The sequence below is a fragment of the Octopus bimaculoides genome, chromosome 5 (assembly GCF_046866305.1).
Source record: "Octopus bimaculoides isolate indiv1 chromosome 5, ASM4686630v1, whole genome shotgun sequence".
Lineage (NCBI taxonomy): Eukaryota > Metazoa > Mollusca > Cephalopoda > Octopoda > Octopodidae > Octopus > Octopus bimaculoides.
In genome coordinates, this window is record NC_142932.1 from 127,736,369 (window position 1) to 127,758,340 (window position 21,972).

At 37.3% G+C, this 21,972-nt stretch overlaps 1 protein-coding gene and 1 long non-coding RNA gene across 2 annotated transcripts in view; one reads left to right on the forward strand and one right to left on the reverse strand.

Moving 5' to 3' along the window:
• Positions 1–642, forward strand: part of LOC106867829 (serine/threonine-protein kinase greatwall) — a 729,021-nt gene extending 728,379 nt beyond the window's left edge. Inside the window, exon 17 of the transcript XR_016242045.1 lies at positions 534–642. The gene's annotated coding sequence lies outside the window, so the exon portion shown is untranslated. The remainder of the gene's footprint in view (positions 1–533) is intronic.
• LOC128247884 (uncharacterized) overlaps positions 1–21,972 on the reverse strand; it is a 211,621-nt gene that overhangs the window by 20,647 nt on the left and 169,002 nt on the right. The gene's annotated exons all lie outside the window — the stretch shown is intronic.

Consider the following 21,972-nt stretch of genomic DNA (forward strand, 5'->3'; position numbering starts at 1 on the left):
GAGGGAGAGGAGCTATTGCTCATTAAAACTTGTAATATGATATAAAATATATTTAACATGTTTATACATGCCAGCTTTAGCTAATATACTGCAAATATTAAACTATTTTTAATGAGTTTCTTTGACCTTAGACGCTTAGAAATAAATTTTCATTGAACATTGTTTGACCTCACAAGTTTTGAAATAAATTATCATTGAATATTTGTAACAATTGAAAGTTATAAAACTTTCTTGTGTCTGTCTGTTTGTCTGTCACATATATTGACATATCTACTGTGTCTTACCAATATTCCATTGGCAACACTTGTCTTATTTAAAGTCTTTTCTGCTGTTAATATATTTAGCCACTGAAAATTGTTGAAGTTATTTATTAGTCATCGCTTAAATTATAATAATTTATTAAATTTTATATTGTTAATGCATATGAATAAAAATAAATAAATCAAAACCTTGAGAATATCAAATTTGTCCATTTTTTAAAAATCTTTTATGTATTAACTTTATTGTTTTATTTTGACTTTGCTTCAATAAAGGAAGAAAATGTTGATGGCGCTCTACCTATTAACTGCCGTTACCAATATACGAATCTTTCAGAACTATTAAATGAGTTATGGCTTCACTAATATTAGTTTGTTGTTGATGTTTTGTAAATGCGAAGACATCAAGTATTACTCTGAACAGCACTTGAGAGAGAAAACACGCAAGCAGAAACAACGTAATGTGTTTAAAGAGATTGTAATAATAAATATTTAATGAAAAAGTTAGCTGCATGTCTTCTGCCGTATAACTAGAGACAAAAACATCTCACACCTAATTTAAATACGGAGTGTTATACAAGTATATTTGATGGCACCTTCTTGTGTATTAATATTAGAGTTGTTTAGTGAATAACCAAGTGGCTATAAAAATATATCTGAGGGGGTGGGGAGAAGAATTGGAGATTTCAAAAAGAATAGAATATTGATTTTTCACACACACACACAAGCTACATATGTTGGGTGGAAGGCACACTCGATTTCTCAGTCCCGGTAAATAACTGGGATATTTTATTGATCACAAAATGATCAAAGACAAAGTTAAGTTGGGTCGGAGTGGAGAGGAGGGAATTAAACTCAGTGTAAAGGGATGGAATAAAAACCATCCTCCTTGTAATATTGCAGAAACAAGAGGAAAATATTTCTGCAAATCAATCACTTTTCTTGCTTTAAAGGTAAACTGGATGACCACCTCTTGAGACCAAATTCCAAAGAAGTCTCCTGGTTTCCTATTTTTACTCACAGCCATTGCAATTAGTGTAACTCTTTACCTTTTTACTTGTATTAGGCATTAGACTGTGGCCATGCTGGGGTACAACCTTGAAGTTTTAGTCAATTAATCCCAGCATTTATTTTTTCAAAGCTTGGTACTTATTCTATCAGTCTCTTTTGCCAAACTGCAAAGTTATAAGGATGTAAACACACCATCATTGCCTATTTGATCGCCCTTCTTTTAGTTCATTACTTATCAAAAAACTATACACAGACACACACACATACAATGTGCTTCTTTCAGTTTCCACTCACTAGGCTTTGCTCAGTCTGAGGTTGTAGTAGAAGACACTTGTCCAAGGTGCCACGCTGTAGGACTGAACTTGGAACCATGTGGTTGAGAAGCAAGATTCTTGAGTGGCTGTGTGGTAAGTAGCTTGCTTACGAACCACATGGTTCCGGGTTCAGTCCCACTGCGTGGCACCTTGAGCAAGAGTGGATTTGGTAGACGGAAACTGAAAGAAGCTTGTTGTATATATATATATATATATGTATGTGTGTCTGCTTGTCTCCACAACATTGCTTGACAACTGATGGTGGTATGTTTACGTCCCCGTAACTTAGCGGTTCGGCAAAGGAGACCGATAGAATAAGTACTAGGCTTCCAAAGAATAAGTCCTCGACAAAAGGCAGTGCTCCAGCATGGCTGCAGTTAAATGACTGAAACAAGTAAAAGAGTATGCAACCATGTAAAGCAGAAAAGCAACATTAAACACTGAGCTAGAGGCAACATGCTTGGCCTGTCTCTTTAAATACATTCCAGATTGTGAAAGTCTGGGCAGTGTGGTTTCTAAGCTTGACATTTGACGTGTTGGATCAATTAGACATTTTCAGATGTGCCATCTGTTATCAATGGGCCGTTGGTTCTGCCAGAACAATGCTAACTGCAGCTATTCATCAGCAATTCCAGAAAATAATTCAATACACTAACAACAATTTGTCAGTTTTCCCACTTTGATACAAAGGCCAGACAGAAGGACTTCATTCTTACAAGACAAACAAATCAAAGTGTTAATATTTGAATAAGTTGTAGCCGAGAGAAATAATGAGACATCTACTTAATGCAGGACAATACTGCAACCAACTCACCTACAACGATTCTCGTCTATTCAATTATCACACAAATTACAATATTGCATTTATATAAATACTTTAATAATTTCAATTTGCTGTAAACAATTTCCAACATTATTATTAGTATTAATAAAGGAGACACTTATCCAGCTAGAAATAGCAACCAAGTTACTCTCTGGTCACTTCTTACCACCTTTAAAAGAGGAAGGATATTTTAGATAAAGCATTCCTAGATGGCAACAACATCAAAGTTTTTAACAGCCTATTAAAGTTTCCCTCCCTGCCGTTCAACCCCAGGTCAGCATTGCGCAGGTAGAACTACGAAATAGATCCTCTATTTTTTCTGGTATTGTGCATCTAGGACTACATCAGCCACTTCTTTATTTTTTAACTTTTAGAGCCTGAGTTGATGAAGACTTGCTTACTATTTCCAGCGGCTTAATCAACTTGCCTCAGTAACTCAGACCTTAATTGGTCATTAAGAAATTGATTAGTGCTGAGCTTGGCTACAACACACAGCAGGGAATGACCTGGAGAAGAGAACCCATAGCTATACAAGGTATTTATGTATTGGAGACTCTGCTTTAGATGTGATAGCTTTTAGGTGTTCGTGACACACAGACACTTATTGTACAATATCAAGTATCTCCAGATATGCCTTGTAGTAAAGAAACATTTGGAATCTATCAGATCAAGGATAAATTCCAGCTCAGAAGGGAATTTGATCTCTAAATGTGTCAGCATTGCCTATTTGATCACCCTTCTTGTAGTTCATTACTTATCAATACACCTCCACATGACTCTGGAAGCATTTTATCAATTTCAAATCAATAATTAGTATTTCTCAAGTCATCATTTCTATTGATGATATGTATATATATGTGTGTGTGTTTGTATATAAACGTTTGTACAGATAGTGAATCTCAAACTGATATTAAATAGACCACAACTCAACATCGCACTCAACACATTATGTGTGTAGTGTCAATATTTCTCTTATTAACAGAGTAACAACTGACAATGTACATCATCATCGTTTAATGTCTCTTTTCCATGCTGTCATGGGTTGGACAGTTTTAGTTTGGAGGAAATGGTATGTCTCTGGTCCTTGCCCACCTTCAACACGGGTCAAATCGGTCCAGTTTATGTTCAGCTTTAACAGCTCTAAATTAATCCAGGTTTGGCATTGATCTTCTAGAGAGAGAGAGGATTAGTCCTGAGCCTGGATTATCTCACTTTGAGTCTGTTATCAGATGCAAGTGTGTGAATAACAGAGTTTCAGATCTGGGAGCTGTACTCCATTGTGATTTTTACTTGAGCTTTGAAGAGACCAATGCCAATTCAGCTGAAATACTCTGAAGAAGATGAATGGTCTTTGGAATGGAGTTTTAGCTGTTTTGTGTGGTGGTGGTCACAGGAGAGGCTATCAGAAGCTGTGTGTCATTCTCAGTGGCTCAACAGGAAGAAGAATAAGAGTGTTTCCTTCTTATGAGCAGTGATTGCATCTTTCAGCTGTGGAATGAGACGAGATTATTATGTTTCTATCAGAGCTTGTTTCCATAATATCTGACCGTGGAGACAGTGCACATTTGTCATGTTGTATATGGGAAGCTGTGGAGATGCTGCTTGTACACAGAAAGCTAAGAAGAGGTGAAAGTTGGAAGGAGAGGAGAGCATTGCTGGAGGTGAGAATAACCTGTTGAGTAACGAATAAGAGGAAGAGTTTGGAAGACATTACATTTGATGGAGTAGATGCCAAAAGGAGGTGTCAGTTGATGCAACACTTTCGGACTGGAAGCTTCCAATCCAAGAGATGGGACACAAATGAAGATCATAGGCTACAAGATTCCCAAAAACAGTCAAAGAATTTACTGATATGAAATGCAAAAACATTGCTTTTAACTAACTTCTCAAGGAAGAAGAACCACAAATGAGGGATGTAGGTGAGTAGATTCTCTTGGTAGCTCTGGCATCAGAGAAACTCTATTAGTGTAAACTATGGAAAAAGAAGAATGTGAAGAATAAAGAAATTATTTCATTAAAAGGAGAAAAATGATGATTGGTTCTGCAATTATGAAGAAGAATTTTGAGAAGAATATCATCATTACTATCGCTTGACGTTTGCCTTCCATGATGGCATGGGTGGATTGGTTTGACAGGAGATGGCCAGATAGAAATGCTTTGGAAAATCTTTTCATGATAAAAAAACTAAGATCAAGCTTTAAGCAGAAGCTGTAAAACAAACAGCAAATGGACGAAGATTTTGAAATTCTAAACAGAACCATGACCGAATATTCAAAGCAAATACAAATACTGAATGTAAGAGAATTCAGCCGGGGGGGGGGGGGGTATGAATTCAGCAGAAATCAACCAAGATACAGGGCATCAAATCAATGACTGAAAACTATCCATTGTCCAGAAGAAAAGGATATTCCACAAAGTCTAAAAAGTTCTCAGGACAAGGAAAATACAATTATAGGAGGAACTAATTAGAAAATCCTTATGGGAGAAAAGACTTTGAAAATAGAAACAAGGAAAATGAATTTGTAAATAATTATGGCAGACAACATAATTCTGTAGTTTACAACATTGGATACAGAAATAAAATAAGACTAGGAAACTGAAATGTTCAAAACTATCTTTTCTAGATCCCATCGCAGGGAAGTGGACACCAAACGGAACAACCAAAAGTTTTAAATTTATTCAGTACAATATTAACAACAGAATAAACAAACATTTTTGCAAAGGGACTTCAATTCACAAAATTTGAATTTCAATGAAATCAAGAATAAAATTACAGACTTTTGCCAAAAACTAAGATTTAGAGAAGAACTGTTCAAGACAACCTTCAAGAATTTCTAGTTTGAAATAAAAGTGAACATCGTCCACCAAAAAATACGATCAGAAAATTTGATAAGTTTTGTGATCCTATAAATAATTTTCCATTGAAGTTTTTACTAAATCATAAAATATCTTTATATTATATTTATTACTTGTTTCAATCATTAGACTGTGGCCATGCTGGGGCACCACCTTTAATGCTAATCAAATGAAATGACACCAGCACTTACTGTTTTTTTAAGGCTGGTTCTTAACCTGTCCGTTCCTTTTGTTGAACTGCTTAGTTACAGGGACGTAAACAAATCAACACCAGTTGTGGGGGATGAAAAGACATACACACACATACACTTCATCATCATCCCTTGATGCTTGTTGTCCATGCTGGCATCGGTTGGACAGTTTGACCAGAGCTAGCAAGTCAGAGAGCTGAATATATTTATATATATATATATATATATATATATATATATATATATATATATATATATATATACTTAATGTATAAGCTTTGCGTATTTTTTTGTGGTTGCAATGGCATGGCAGTGTGTATAAATTCTCAAATTGTCATCTGTTAAAAAGATACCTCAGTAAAGTACCAGAGTAATGGACACTGGAGTTTTGCCATTTTTGTGGTTTATAAACACCACCTACCCACCCACCAGGGTCGAAGGCAGGCCATTTAGCCAGTCCAACAACTTGATATACTCATGGCTTGTAAAATCATGAGATGGTATGCCTGGAAATTGCATACCTAAGAGACAATTTACATGTGAAGTAAAAGCAGCTCCAGAGTAATAAATATTACCAACACATATACTTAATGTCTATGCTTTGTGGATTTTCTGGTGGCAGAGAATATAAACTCTCAAATTGCCGGGTGTTAAATTTCTGAGCATACCAGCTCATGATTTTACAAGCCATGAGCATATCAAGTTGTTGGACTGGCTAAATGGCTTGCCTTCGACCCTGGTGGGTGGGTGGTGATGATAAGCCACAAAAATGGCAAAACTCCAGTGTCCATTACTCCGAAATGCGATGGAAGGTGTGTTGTCTTGCCTGTCCATAACTCTGAGGTATCTTTTAACACATGACAATTTGAGAATTTATTCAAACAGCCATGCCATTGCAGCCACCAGAATATATACACATACACACAACAGGCTTCTTTCAGTTTCCATGTTTCAAATCTACTCATAAAACTTTGATCAGCCCAGAACCATGTGGTTGGGAAGCAACCTTCTCATCACACAGCCATGCTGTATGTGTTCATTTCAATGCTAAAAGAGTGGGAAAATATTGAAAACCAATACAAAACTGGTTACAAAAGAAACTGATAAAGAAAGCCATGTGGTTGGAATGAACATATTTGAAGACAACAGCAGCTGCCAGTCACCTACCGCTCCGGCAGACACTCTAGCCAAATCGACTACATCCTCGCCAGAAATAGGGAAAGAGGGCGGCTTATAAATGCCAAAACCTACCCTGGCGAAGAATGTACCCCACAACATAGATTAGTAGTTAGCGACTTTGGGATCAAGGCAAAATGGGTGCCCAGAATTAGACAGGCTTGGAGGAGAAGGGTGTGGAAGCTTAAAGACCCTGCAAACGGACAGAGACTTAGAGACAAGTTACTTGAAGCATTTAACGAAATAGAAGGGGATATAGCATCGTACAACGTGGAAGACAATTGGAGATCTCTGCGGGACAACCTGTTGAAAGCCACCGACCAGATTTGTGGGTGGTGTAAGGTCCCCTCCCGACCCAGAGTAACGTGGTGTTGGAACAAGGAGGTAGACAGGGCTATTAGACAAAAGAAACAGGCTTGGAAGGACTGGAAGAACGGTGGTAGCAGGGAATTGTACCAATGTGCCAGAAGGGAGGCTAAGCGACAGGTTTATTTAGCCAGAGGGGAAGCAGATAAGGAAAGATTTGCCAATGTTCTGCGCCGTGAGGACCAAAGACTCGAGGTATTTCGTGTTGCAAGACAGTGTAGGAGAGAGAATAGTGATGTTGTAGGAGAGAAATTTGTTCGCATGGATGATGGTACGCTTGCATTAAATGAGGATGCAAAGAAAGAGGTCTGGAGATGCCACTACGATAGATTGCTTAATAAAGAGAATGAATGGGAGAAAGAGAGCCTGCCGTATGTCGACCCAATAGAGGGACCAGCTATCCGAGTTGATAGTACCAGGGTAGATAAAGCAATTAAGAGTATGAAGACCGGGAAAGCCCCCGGCCCATCAGGAATCACTGCAGAGATGCTCAAAATATCTGGCAGTGTTGGCTATAGCCTAGTCACCCGTATTACGAACCAGGTGATACACGAAGGAGTCATACCCAATGACTGGTGTAGCAGCATCATAGTCAACTGCTACAAAGGTAAAGGTGACGCTTTAGATACAAATAATTACAGAGGCATCAAGCTGTTAGATCAGGTTATGAAAGTTACAGAGAGGGTCATAGCCCAACTAATTAGGGAGCGAATCAATTTAGATGAGATGCAGTTTGGGTTGTGCCAGGTAAAAGCACTACTGATGCCTTATTTCTAGTGAGACAGTTGCAGGAGAAATACCTAGCTAAGGATAAACCTCTGTACCTGGCTTTCGTTGACATGGAGAAAGCCTTTGACAGGGTCCCCCGATCCCTTATCTGGTGGTCAATGAGGAAACTTGGGATAGAAGAATGGTTAGTGAGAGCCGTGCGAGCCATGTACAGAGATGCTGCCAGTAAGGTGAGGGTTGGAAATGAGTACAGCAATGAATTCCGGGTAGAGGTAGGGGTCCACCAAGGTTCCGTCCTCATCCCCCTCTTATTTACCATAGTCCTCCAGGCAATCACAGAGGAGTTCAAGACAGGTTGCCCCTGGGAGCTCCTCTATGCTGATGACCTTGCCCTAATTGCGGAGTCACTATCAGAACTAGAGGAGAAGTTTCAGGTGTGGAAGCAAGGTCTAGAATTGAAGGGCCTTAGAGTCAACCTAGCTAAAACCAAAATCCTAATAAGTAGGAAGGTAGATAAAACACAAACCCCTTCAGGTAGATGGCCCTGCTCAGTATGTAGAAAAGGAGTAGGTAGTAACTCTATAAGATGTACCCGGTGCAAGCTATGGACACATAAGAGGTGCAACAACATCAAAGGCAGGTTAACTAGCAAGTTAGTTTTTGTTTGTGGCAGATGTTCAGGTGCAATAAAGACTGCAAACAAACAGGAAACAACTTCTATCTCATTCCAGGGTGAAAAACTAGAGGTAGTCGATAGCTTCCGCTATCTGGGCGACCAAGTTAGTAGTGGGGGTGGGTGCGCTGAAAGTGTAGCTGCTAGAATAAGAATAGCCTGGGCAAAGTTTAGAGAGCTCTTACCCCTGCTGGCGACAAAGGGACTCTCACTCAGAGTAAAAGGCAGACTGTATGACGCATGCGTACGAACAACCATGCTACATGGCAGTGAAACATGGGCTGTAACTGCTGAGGACATACGTAAGCTCGCAAGGAATGAAGCCAGTATGCTCCGTTGGATGTGTAATGTCAATGTGAATACCCGTCAGAGTGTAAGTATCTTGAGAGAAAAGCTGAACATTAGAAGCATCAGTTGTGGCGTGCAAGAGAGACGATTGCGCTGGTATGGACATGTGGTGAGAATGGAGGAGGATAGCTGCGTGAAAAAGTGCCACACCCTAACAGTTGAGGGAACCCGTGGAAGAGGTAGGCCCAGGAAGACCTGGGCTGAGGTGGTGAGGCAAGACCTTCGTACATTGGGCCTCACCGAGGCGATGACTACTGACCGAGACCTTTGGAAATGTGCTGTGCGTGAGAAGACCCGGCAAGCCAAGTAAGATCGTTGCCAGTGCCCCTGGACTGGTTCTTGTGCGGGTGGCACATGAGATGCACCATTTTGAGCGTGGCCGTTGCCAGTACCGCCTGACTGGCTCCTGTAGGATTTTCGAGCGAGATTGTTGCCAGTGCCCCTGGACTGGCTTGTGCGGGTGGCACATAAAAGACACCATTTCGAGCGTGGCCGTTTTCGTGCGGGTGACACGTAAAAGCACCCACTACACTCTCTGAGTGGTTGGCGTTAGGAAGGGCATCCAGCTGTAGAAACTCTGCCAAATCAGACTGGAGCCTGGTGTTGCCATCCGGTTTCACCAGTCCTCAGTCAAATCGTCCAACCCATGCTAGCATGGAAAGCGGACGTTAAACGATGATGATGATGATGATAATCAGCAAAAAAAATAATACAAGATTAACATCCTAAGCTTAATTTACAATATGCCTGCTTAACCAATTTTAATTGTGAGCCAAGCAGTTATTTTAGACTTACAAAAATTCACAAAAGTAAGGTTAGAAACACTACCTGTAAAGAATCTTTATTTTCTTGCTTAAATATTCTCTGCCAAAATGATTTTAAATGATGACCAATAGTGAAAGGCCCTTCTTCTGAAACTTACTGACTAATCAGTTTCTTAGACAAAAACTGAAGCCATACTTGAACCGTATACAAAGTTACATAAAAGACAGCTCAGATATGTTAAGCCATTTTCCATGTATAAAGAATGCAGAAACTTTAATACTTTCTTCTAATGTGATTATTCTATATTCAAATATACTGCATAAATATGGAATTGAAGCAATAAATGTCTTCATGAATTACCAGATTACATAAAATAAAAATTTGTTATTGAAGGAATGATAATGGAGACCAAAGTAGCCCCAACATAAGCAAATTTAGAAATGGGATACCTTGAAATTCAAATATGAAAAATCCAGGTTGAATTATAGAAACCATTTTTATAAGTACTTGAAGGGTCATTGGAAGAAATATTTAGATAACTATAAGACGGTTTGGATAGACTTACTGAATTTAAGATTCTCATAAATAGAATTAACAAAATCACCTGTTTACTATGGAATACAGCAAGGATAAATTATCCATTTTAAATATATTAGTCATAAAAAGATAAACACAACATAACTGAGAAAGATGTTTACTATAAACCAACAGACTTGAGACAATGTTTAATTTTTAGTTCATGCCACTCAAAACATATGAGAGTCAATATCTTGTACAGTCAAGCAAAAAGGATATGCACCATTGTATAAAATTCGAACACCAGAAAGAAAAGACTAAAAGGTACTCTGATTAGTTGATGTTATTCATCATCATTAATTAATAATGCATGCAAACAAAAGAGATGTGATTGATTTAAGAGCAGTAAAAACCAAAATGGAAACAAAAATTTTACCCTACAACCCAATTCACAGCCCTGAAAATACTGATGTCTTTAATATGATTAAACAAAATTTATTCTTATTAAAATGTGATCATGAAATGGGGAGAATGTTATAAAAGCAAAAATATATCATAAAAAAGGAGTCACAGCCATTGAAGAAACTTAACAAGTGCACAACTACCTACCAACATTACACAGAACCTGACAGTTGAAAAATGCAGAAAATCAAATTATGGAATTTGTATCAAAATATTTGAAGGCTCCAACTCTCGCTTCAAAAACGGGCAAATTTCCAAAATAAAAAATAACATTTCATGCCTTTCGGGAAACTTAATTTATGTCATAGCATATTGTGAGTGGTGAGAATTATGTTGGCCAAGCAGGCATGTCACTTGAAAAACACATTACAGTTCACCCACAGCAAATACATGATCTGAACAATAGAAAAATTCAGCTTGGTGAGCATTTAGATATATCTACAGGAACTTTGCTTCCAAATTTTAAACTTTTCCCATTATATCAATGGGCAGAAAAAGGCGGTGAGCTGGCAGAATCGTTAATACGCTAGGCAAAATGCTTAGCGGTATTCCATCTGCTGTTACATTCTGAGTTCAAATTCTGCCAAGGTCGACTTTGCCTTTCATCCTTACGGGGTCGATTAAATAAGTACCAGTTATGTACTGAGGTCAATGTAATCGACTTAATCTCTTTGTTTGTCCCCTCTGTGTTTAGCCCCCTTGTAGGCAATAAAGAAATATATATCAATGGGCAGAAAATATAAATAGAACAGCAAAAAATCAAGAAACCTTTTTTTTTATTGTAAAATATTTCGCAATTTCAAATCATTAAAGAAATTCTGACGCCAATCTCAAATTCATTTTTCTAAGATGTATTTCCTGTTATACTTTTGAATAATTCAAGGTACAAAAACTTGCATCCCTACTTAATTTGGGTCCACTAACATATTCATATTACCTCCCTTGTTATCTGCTGAGTCTTTAACAAACCTACTTCCTGTAGATGCACTATTTATAGAAGATGGAGGCTGGTAGCCAGCCACTACACACATATATTGCAATATTTTCTGTAGGAAGTGAAACTGTTTTGAAATGATGTACTTTGAAGTATTTTTGTAATTATGAACTTTTAAGAGTTTAATAAAGGCATTTTGAAATTATTTCAATGTACTTTGGAATTCATAATCTTGAAATGATTTGATTGAAGAAGTAATGCATTTTGGATGTGATATTTCAGAATATGTTATGATGTCTTTTCGAATGAATTTATTGCAGCAGCGTATGTATGTATGTATGTATGTATAAATCACTTAGTAAGAGGGAAGTGCTCAACACGCTTTATTGATCCACCAAGACTTGTAGAAAAAGGAGATTAGGAAGGTACACTCAAGCCATATGCCTGACTCAAATTTCTGCAACAGATTAAACTCTGTTAAAGACATCCAGAGACAAACTGGTGGTGTAAAACCAAGAGACAAACAAAGTCTATCACCCATGTGTGAGTGTATTTACTCGGTCGTTAATCATTCTTCCTCTTTGACAGTAACTAGCAGAATGGCATTTTTGAAACCAGATCTATTTGGGACCTTTTGATAATTGAGTGCAACCTAAAAAGCTTTAAAAAATTCACTCAAAGGTTAAATAATTACATTTATATGATGCTTACTTCCACAGAAATGCATCGATGAAAAGTCGAAAGCCAACTAATGCAGAAATAAACATTGTAATATGGCGGCAGGGAGACTTGATAATTTAATATCAAGATTTCAGAATCAAACATTTGATGATTTGTAGAGAGAATGGATTTGTAATGGAAGTCGAAAATAGCAGAAACATGAGAGAGGATTAGAAATCTTGTGAGAAAAAAGAACAAAGTAGACATCGTTCAGTTTTGACAGCTGAGGAGAGCCAGGGGTTGAAGAAGATCCAATGAGAACAGCCAACAAAACTTTGCCTTTTAAGTGAACATTAGTAAAACTTCTTCTGCTCAACAACAAATATTTTATGGACATCTAAACAGTCGCAATACGAGATAAGATTCTACATTTTTGACAAGTGTTTATCATGAAAAAGGAGTTGAGTTGGGCAATGATTTCATTTGCATTTTCAACAATGATCCTCAAAGATTTGTCACAAAAACTGTTGCTGGTGATGAGATATGGCTGCATGGGAATATAATCCAAACAGGCCGACAACAGACAACGATGTGGCAAGTTAAGGAATCGCTACCTTCCATCAAACCAATATAATGACAAAGTCAGTTGGAACAAAGGTGATGATGTTAATTTCGTTATGTGTCATCGTTAAGGTGTCATGGAATATTGCCATGCAGGCAAAACTATGACTGTTCAGTGCTATGGAGCAGCAATTAACAATTTCAGAAACAGCATTTGACAGAAACAACGACAAAAATTATTAAATGGAGTTTTGTTTTAGGACGATAAAGCACCAGCCTACAGCAATACGATTTCTCAAATGCATTCATTGAATACATTTTTATCTCTTTTCTCAGCTTAAAATAAACTTAAAGGGCTGTCATCGTGAAAACATGGCAGAAATTAAAGAAGCCTTTGAAAACATCATGACAAAATATTAAAAAAATATACTTTCTGCAACTGCATTTCAGTTAGAGATGCATGTAACCAACAATGGATGATACATACATACATACATTCTATATACATCATCATCATCATCATTTAACATCCGTTTTCCATGCTGGCATGGGTTGGACGGTTCACCTGGGGTCTGGGAAGCCAGGAGGCTGCACCAGGCCCCAGTCTGATCTGGCAGTGTTTCTACAGCTGGATGCCCTTCCCGATACCAACCACTCTGAGAGTGTACTGGGTGCTTTTTACATGCCACCGGCACAGGGGCCAGAGGATCTGGCATCGACCACAATCAGATGGTACCTTTGACATGTCATCTGAGATATATATATATATATATATATATATATATATACAGGGTAAAAGTTTATAATTTATACCAGTGGTTAGCATACGTAATAAAAGTCAGAAGACAAATATTTTTATAATATTAAAGTGTATATAATAGTGAATTTATGCACAGAAAGAAGGCCACCATGTGGACTTGTTACATGCTAGAGAGGGCAGTCAAAACCCAAACTATGAAAAAAGCATTCTTATTGCACGCTTCTTGTAAACGAGCAGAACACTTGAATGAATAAACATCTCAGTTAACTCTATACCCATGAGTTTCACAATTAATAATCAAATAAATCAATTAATTAGACCAGTCTAACCCACAAAATGTTAAGTCAGATGGGGTCAAGTCAAACCGTTTTTAAAGTATATATTCATACCTTGCTACCATACTTTAAGCTATCCCTCTAGCAACTGCTTCCTACTTCCAGTCATTTCAGAATGCAGTGACCGTCTGACTGAGATGCATTTGTTCTCTCCTCACCCGTTCTTTCTGTAGAAGAGTGTATGCTCAAAACACGAGACTTTTCCTTTTATTTTTACTAAGCGTATTTTCGCACTATATATATATGTGTGTGTGTGTGTATAAGATCCAAGGATTGAGGTGTAGGAAAAAGGTCAGCTTCAAGCAATCTGTAGTAAATATAAGAAATGACTTTCAGGGACAATATTGGTTTATTGGGAGGGAAGGTTGTGGATTTTTTTGTATCGAAGAATGATAAACTGAAAAAAGTTCTTTTTATATTTCACAGTGGGTGACCAGGGTTTCCAGGTGTGCGAATAATGATACAAGAGTTACAGAATGGTGTAGATAAGAGAGGTGTATACCCCAGGTCACTCTTCAGGCCAAGGCCAAGGATATCTTGATAAAATGAAAGTTTACATTGTCGCAAGCAAACTGTCATTTAAACAAGATATCCTTGGCCTGAAGAGTAGCCTGAAGTATACACCTTGCCTGGATATTTACCACTTCCAAGGTTCCACTCTGCTATGGAACATACATAGCCCAGATCTTATCTACTGCATTCCTTAACTTTTGTGTGTATATATATATATATATATATATATATATATATATATAGAGAGAGAGAGAGAGAGAATTCACAAAAAACAACAGACGAAGCCAGGTGGTGTAGACAACAAACAGATGTATTAATTTAACACTTGGGAAGTGAAAAAGTCTTTAACGTTTCAAGCCTACGCTCTTCCACAGAAAGAAACAAGGAGAGAACATAAAGAATGTGTAGTGTCTAAAGTACAAAAAAGTTTAGAAAGTACAAAAAAGTTAAGAAAAGTTCAAAAGCTTCGAATGTCATGGTGTATTGGAGCGATATATATATATATATATATATATATATATCATCATAAATATGCAGGGATTAGCATTGAGTTGCTTCTCCAACATACTGAAAATTTAGAAATAGCAGTCAAAGAACTACTGATTCTAAACTACAAATTTTTCTCTAAATGGATGGCGATATTTATGGCACACATAGAACAAAAAAACCGGAGAGGAAGGCATAAACAAAACAAGTCTTTAGTTAATCGGATACGATCGTTTCATGGTTAAGGGAATGAAAATTTCCCTATTCCAAATCATCAGTTCGTATGTGTGCCATAAATATCGCCATCCATTTGGAGAAAAATTTGTAGTTTAGAATCAGTAGTTCTTTGACTGCTATTTCTAAATTTTCAGTATGTTGGAGAAGCAACTCAATGCTAATCCCTGTATATTTATGATGATAAATGGTTTTACCGATAAAGGTTTTTTCATACTGAACTACTTGGCAAAATTGTTAATTATTAATTCTATTATTAATTGACGATTCCCTGCCCTTATTCTTGTATATTTTATATATATATATATATATAGTGAATCCAAACAAAGAAGAATGAACAAGAAAAACAATAATGCGAGGACGTGGTACAAGTACTGTATTATAAGATGCTCAGGAAAGGAAGGAAAGAGGATTTTAACGTTTCGAGCCTTGCTCTTCTTCAGAAATAGAGGTAAGTCCAAAGGAAGGGAAGACAGACGAAGAAAATCGCCAACGATTAGAAAAACATAAATCCAGAGAAGAAGCATACTCTAAGAAGTAGAGCAGTCTATATTAATTACTGGTGAAGGGCTGTTTATAGAGTTATCCTGGGTTTGTAACCATAAAGGGTACCACCTTTATGGTGTATCATCAGAAACCCAGGGTAACCCTATAAATAGGCCTTCACCAGTTATATGTATAGTCTAGGTTTCAAGGGCCCACAATTGTTCAACAACCTGCCAGGCAACTTTAGAGATCTACATGGTGTTTATGTGAAAGTTTTCAAGGAACGTCTGGACAGGTTTCTATCTGAGATACCAGATGAACCTACATCGCGGCAGGAGACGCAAAGAGCAGCTCCGTCCAGCTTGCTACTTCACCAAAAACAATATTGGAAACAACACCAAATAACTACAGGTGGTGCACCAGCAGGACCTCAGCCCTGGACTAAAAGCAGTAAAAGAGAAAAGATATATATATAAATAATATATATATATGGTTACATCTCTTGTAAGTTAATAGTTTGTTAAACAATTGATTGATAGAATACATTACCAGGTTTAAAAAAAACAACAATTAGGGAGCAATTTGATCCACTAAAAACCTTTTATCTCAGTGATCCAGTATGACCAAAGTCCAGCAAGTGGAGTGTGTAAAACAGATGACTATGTAAAGTCATCCTTCCCTCCCTGCCTGCATCCATCGTTATCTCTCTCTCTCTCTCTCTGCAGCCCCCCCCCCTCATACACCACACACACACACACACACACCACAGTCACATGGCTTCTGGTGTAGTTTAGCAGAGTAACGCTGAAATGAACTTTGTGAAGTGGCAGTCGGAAAACTTCTTAGTATATCAGATCAGAGAATCAGAGTTCAGGTGAATACTTAGTGTGACATACACTGTATGGAAATGTTCAGCAGTATGCTCTATCAGACGAGAATCAATTTTATTGATTTATTCAACATTTCATTGCGAGCAGGAAGGCAAAAAGTAAAAAAAAAATTTTAATCAAGAAAGAAACACCAGGAAAAGGAAAATATTAAATCTGTTCTTGTTTTTGTCCTTAAAATACATTTCCTCTCTTACTTAATTGTTGCAATGTTTCATATTTACTATTAAATGCAATGTCTGGGTGTATATGGGGGTGGAGAATACATACATACATACGAGTATCTGTGCATATCACCCATCATATATGATGATGATGATGATGATATATATATATTTATACATACATCTATACATAAATATATATTTATGCATATTTATACATTATGTACATACATACATATATATATGTATATATATATATATATATATATATATATATATATATATATATATATAAAGAGAGAGAGAGAGAGAGAGAGAGAGAGAGAGAGTGAGAGATGCTACATTTGGTGCAGCAGTGCTTGCTATGTTCTTACAACTCACAACCAATGACTGGTTCGTATTGCAAATCAGGAAGCTGCTTAATGTATAGCTTTTCCCTGTCAGTACACAGCCACTCCACCACAGAATACACTTCCCCACCCTTACACACACATACACACACATGCCTGTGTGTGCATGCTTGTGTGTGTGTGCGTGTGTATGAGAGATCATCATCATCATCATCATTTTAATGTCTGCTATTCGATGCTTGCATGGACCACACATAATTTGTTGAGGAAGATTTTTCTTTAGCTGGATGCCTTCCCTGTCACTAACCACCTATGCTCATGCAAGTTAATATTTCCCCCATGGCTGCCAGACAGGTTCTCACAGGAACACTGGAAATGAATAGCACTGCTTGTTGGACAGTGACAAATGTTTATCACACAATGCCAAGACACACAGACACACTCTCATATATATATATGTCAACTATATATATATATATATATATATATATATATATATATACACACACATCTAATATAATAAATGCGGAAACTAATTTGTGTGTGTCACACTTAGACTCGCTCTCTCACTATTCAATGACACTCCTACTATTCCTCATGATGGGGTGAGAGTAATAGTAGGCATGGAGACAGTGAGGGTGGTGGCAGAGAGAGAAAGAAAAAAGGAAAAGAGGAAAGAAAAGAGAGACAAAGAAATTTAGGGAGAGTTGATGATGGTTTTATTAAAAGTAGAAGTGTTGATGGTGGCGGTGGGAGTAATAATAAGAGAGAGAGAGAGAGAGAGAGAGAGAGAGTGAGTATGTGAGAGAAAGAAGGACTGACCGCTGAAGTAACATGTTGAATAACATACTGAACGAACTCACACATTTGGCTTTTTTGTAATGGTAATGGAATGATAGTAACATTATGAGCTATCATTGTGAAAGAGGCAGAGGCAGAGGCGGTGGTGGTTGTGGTCAGGGATGATGGTGAGAGTAAGTGAAAGACAGTGGTGATGGTGGTGGAGGGGAAGGTGGCGAAATCAAAGATATTGCTGGTGGTGGCATCAGAAGTCTGAAAGGTGTGTGTGTCTGTGTGGCAGTTGTGGTGACAATGGTGATGGTGATGGTTGAAAACAAACAACAGAAAGAGAGAGAGAGAGAGGTTAGACAGAAAAAACAAATTGTATTGACCCCTGAATGAGAAGGCAAAAAATGTTGTTTATCATGCAGCTTTGCAATAAGTTCCAATTATTTACATTATTTACATTTGATAGATATTTGTCCTCATCTTGTTTGTTGTTAACACAATGTTTCAGCTGATATACCCTCCAGCCTTCATCAGGTGTCTTGGGGAAATTTCAAACCTATATATATATAATCATCATTTAACCTCCATTGCCCATGCTGGCATGGGTTGGATGGTCATACACCAACACACACACACACAGACACACACACACACACAGACACACACACACACACAGAGAGTTATGTGACAGGAATCAAAGGATTTCTTCTGAGAGTCTTTGTATTTCTTAGACTTTAGTGCCTCTCTGTGATGGTGGCCAGTGTTACACAGCACAATCTTGAGCAGGGAATGATTTGACAGCCTGAAAATGTCCTCTACCCAACGTAACTGCACATGTAGCTGCATGGCTTCAATGCTGATCTGTGCCTGAACCAAGGTCTTCAGTGAATATCAAAGATTGCGTGCAGACCCTGGCTGTGGACGATTTCGAATGAGGTCACCCATTATTTGAAATACCCTTTGTAAGGCCAGGTGGGAAGTGTAATAGAGGCAGGGGGTGGGGGGACATCCCCGAAACAGGGGCATCCTCCATTAAAGTAGTATTGATTGCTAGGAGACAGAGTCCTGACCATATTGGCATTTCCCATCACGACAGGGAATTAGTGTGTCTTAAAAGGAAAGAGATCAGAAGAGCAAAACTTGGTAGTAAGTCACTACCAGACTTGTGTGTTTAATTTGCTTTTTATTATTCTTAATTGTTTTATTTTTATATTTACAAGTCTGCAGACATTTTGGAGTTAAAAATCAACAACAGCAACAACAACTTCATGGAATTTAAGACAGGAAGTATTAAGTTATTCAATAATTTATTTTATGTATTTGAAATCTATTTCTTATAATGTTTTATTTTTATTTTTTTAGTTTTTAGTCAATACTTACAAAGATTTCTTGTGATTAACCAAATAAAAAAAAGAGATAAATATATTGTTTTACTATAAATGACAGACTTTTTATATTTTTACTATGATTTTCTGGGTTAAAAAAACAGTTCTGATAATTGTCATGTATGCCGATGGTTCATTGGACAAAGTGTCACAGACTTTTCAAGGAATTGGTTGCAAGTTCTTGTACAATCACTTGTGCAGTTAAATGTCTTGAAATCTTACCACCTCAATAAAAGACATGAAGGGAATTTTAATAGCAAAACACAATATCTGATTAGTTAGCTAATCAACCAAATCATGATCATATACTATTAAAGAATATATGCGTGTGTGTGTGTGTGTGTGTGTATTATATATATATATATATATATATATATATAAACACACACATATCTAAATATATATACACACACACATACATCATCATCATTTAACAGCCATCCACATGCTCTTGCATATGTATACACAAAAGCACACCCATACACACACATATCTGCTTATATGGTATATATGTGTATATTAAATATATGTGTGTGTGTGTGTAAATATATATATATTATAAAATACAATATGGATATGCGTATGTATAACATACATCATTGTTTTAACATCCAGTTTTCCATGCTTTTCCACTGGTGATACAGTGGATACACAAGGGTTTCAGCATTATTCTACCCACTCAGTCACAGACTTTGTCGAGGTATCTGAAGCTTAACGCCAATGACAGTTTATTGATAGAATTCCAAGCACAATATATTTACTGCGGAGGCCTGCGAAACAAATATCAAATTATTATGATCACACAAAACAGAATGTTGCATATTTATTCTGAACCATTAGCCATCAGCACCTATGAGGAATTAGGAAATGAGAATGCAAAGAACTAGAGATTATCCTGAAAAGTATCCTCTCTATTGCTAATACAAATCCACTTTCCTTCTACCCTAAATTTCTTAAACCTTTAGCATTTAAACTGGCCAAAATATTTTACCTGTTTTATGTTCGAACCTACTAGATCCTGCCTCTCACACCTGCCCTACAATGTCATTCTAAAAATAAACAATCACATCACTCAAGTCTTAAAGCTACAAGATAATGCATGATCAATTCAAAAGAGCGAGAATAAATAAAGCATTGCATTTGACAATCTGAATGTTTGAAGGGTTAATCAACCCTGAAAGAATAAATTGCAGAGTTGACTTGGCTGGGATTTCAAACCGTGTACATGTCTATTCCTCCCTGACACCTGATACCTGCTAATCAATTGTATGTATTAATTAACCAATGGTGTATCTTAATTAATCCTGTGTTAATTATTTAATCATATGCTCCAAGGTATGTCCACGTAAGCTACAAATCCATCCTTCAAGCCATACCATTATTCAGAATTATCAATAAATCTTTTGTTTTACCTTTTCTCTTTTTTCAATTTTAGCATATTTTCATAATGCTTTAGGAATGATCATTAGAATAAAAATTATATCCTTTTCCCTTATTTTCAAATTTATGTAGCTTTTCTTGGCTAAGTCAGTCAACCATGAAATCTGAATGGTTGATACCTATTTTGGCTGTCTAATCTCTGTAGAATATATTCTGAGTATATGTAATTACATATTGATTATGAAAAGTGATGTGGAAAGATAGCGACATTGATATTTCACCATTCCTGATAATAGTCTTTCTGTTAAATATTCTGATAACAACCAACTCCTCTCCCCACCCTAAACATTAACACATCAATGAAATGGTTATTTTACAAGTTTGGTGCCGGAACTTTCTCTCACACTTCTACATCAGTTTTCCTCCTTACATTATTTTGCTCTACTATTCTGGGTGAAATGTGGTTTCCTACTTTGTAGACAACTTGGCTTCTTTCGAATTATTTAGACCGGAACCGAGAGAATGGACTCACCCCTTTTGTAACCTTTCCTGGGCGAGTGAGGAGGATGCAGTTACTTACTATTCAGCTTGGGTGTCTGACGATCAACAGAGAAACAAAACAGGAGCCGTGAGGGAATTCCAGAAAATGACAGAATTGTGAAAGAATGTTTTGTAAATCCCTTAATGCAACGTCTGGGAGAGAGGAGTATTCAGGGATCGGAAGATATTGTAGCAGAGGGGTTGGAACTCTTAAATCCAGCAGACCTGAGATCTAGACATCACAGAAAAAATGCTGCAATATAAGAAACCAATCTTTTAGAGAAGTTACTGCCAAAATAGCATTTTGCCATACCATACAATTTGATATATATATATATATATGTCAAATAGTCCAACCCATGCTAGCATGGAAAGCGGATGTTAAACGATGATGATGATGATGTATATATATATATATGTGTGTGTGTATATGTGTGTGTGTGTGTGTATATATATATATATATATATATATTTATATATACTTTTATACCAAAAATTAGGCAAAAATCGATTTATATATATATATATATATAAGTATACATATATATATATATGTGTGTACCTGGGCTGAGGTAGTGAGGCAAGACCTTCGAACATTGGCCTCACCGAGGCAATGACTTCTGACCGAGACCTTTGGAAATATGCTGTGCGTGAGAAGACCCGGCAAGCCAAGTGAGACCTAAATCCAAGGCCTCTGCCAGGGATGTAGCCAGCCCACTTATGCGTACCTTTCCTTCTTTGGACACTAAACTCCGCTTGCGAAGACCTGTTGAGGCAAGTGAAATCGAAACCGAACTAAATTCGACGTCGTCTCCTTCATTGGACACAAAACTCAGCTTGCGAAGACTTATTGGGGCAAGCGAAAGCAAAATCGGGATGGCACCTGTGCCCAGCGTCGCCTTTCTGGCACTTGTGCCCGTGGCATGTGTAATGGCCTTTCGAGCGAGATCATTGCCAGTGGCCCTGGACTGGCTCTTGTGCGGGTGGCACGTAAAATACACCATTTGAGCGTGGCCGTTGC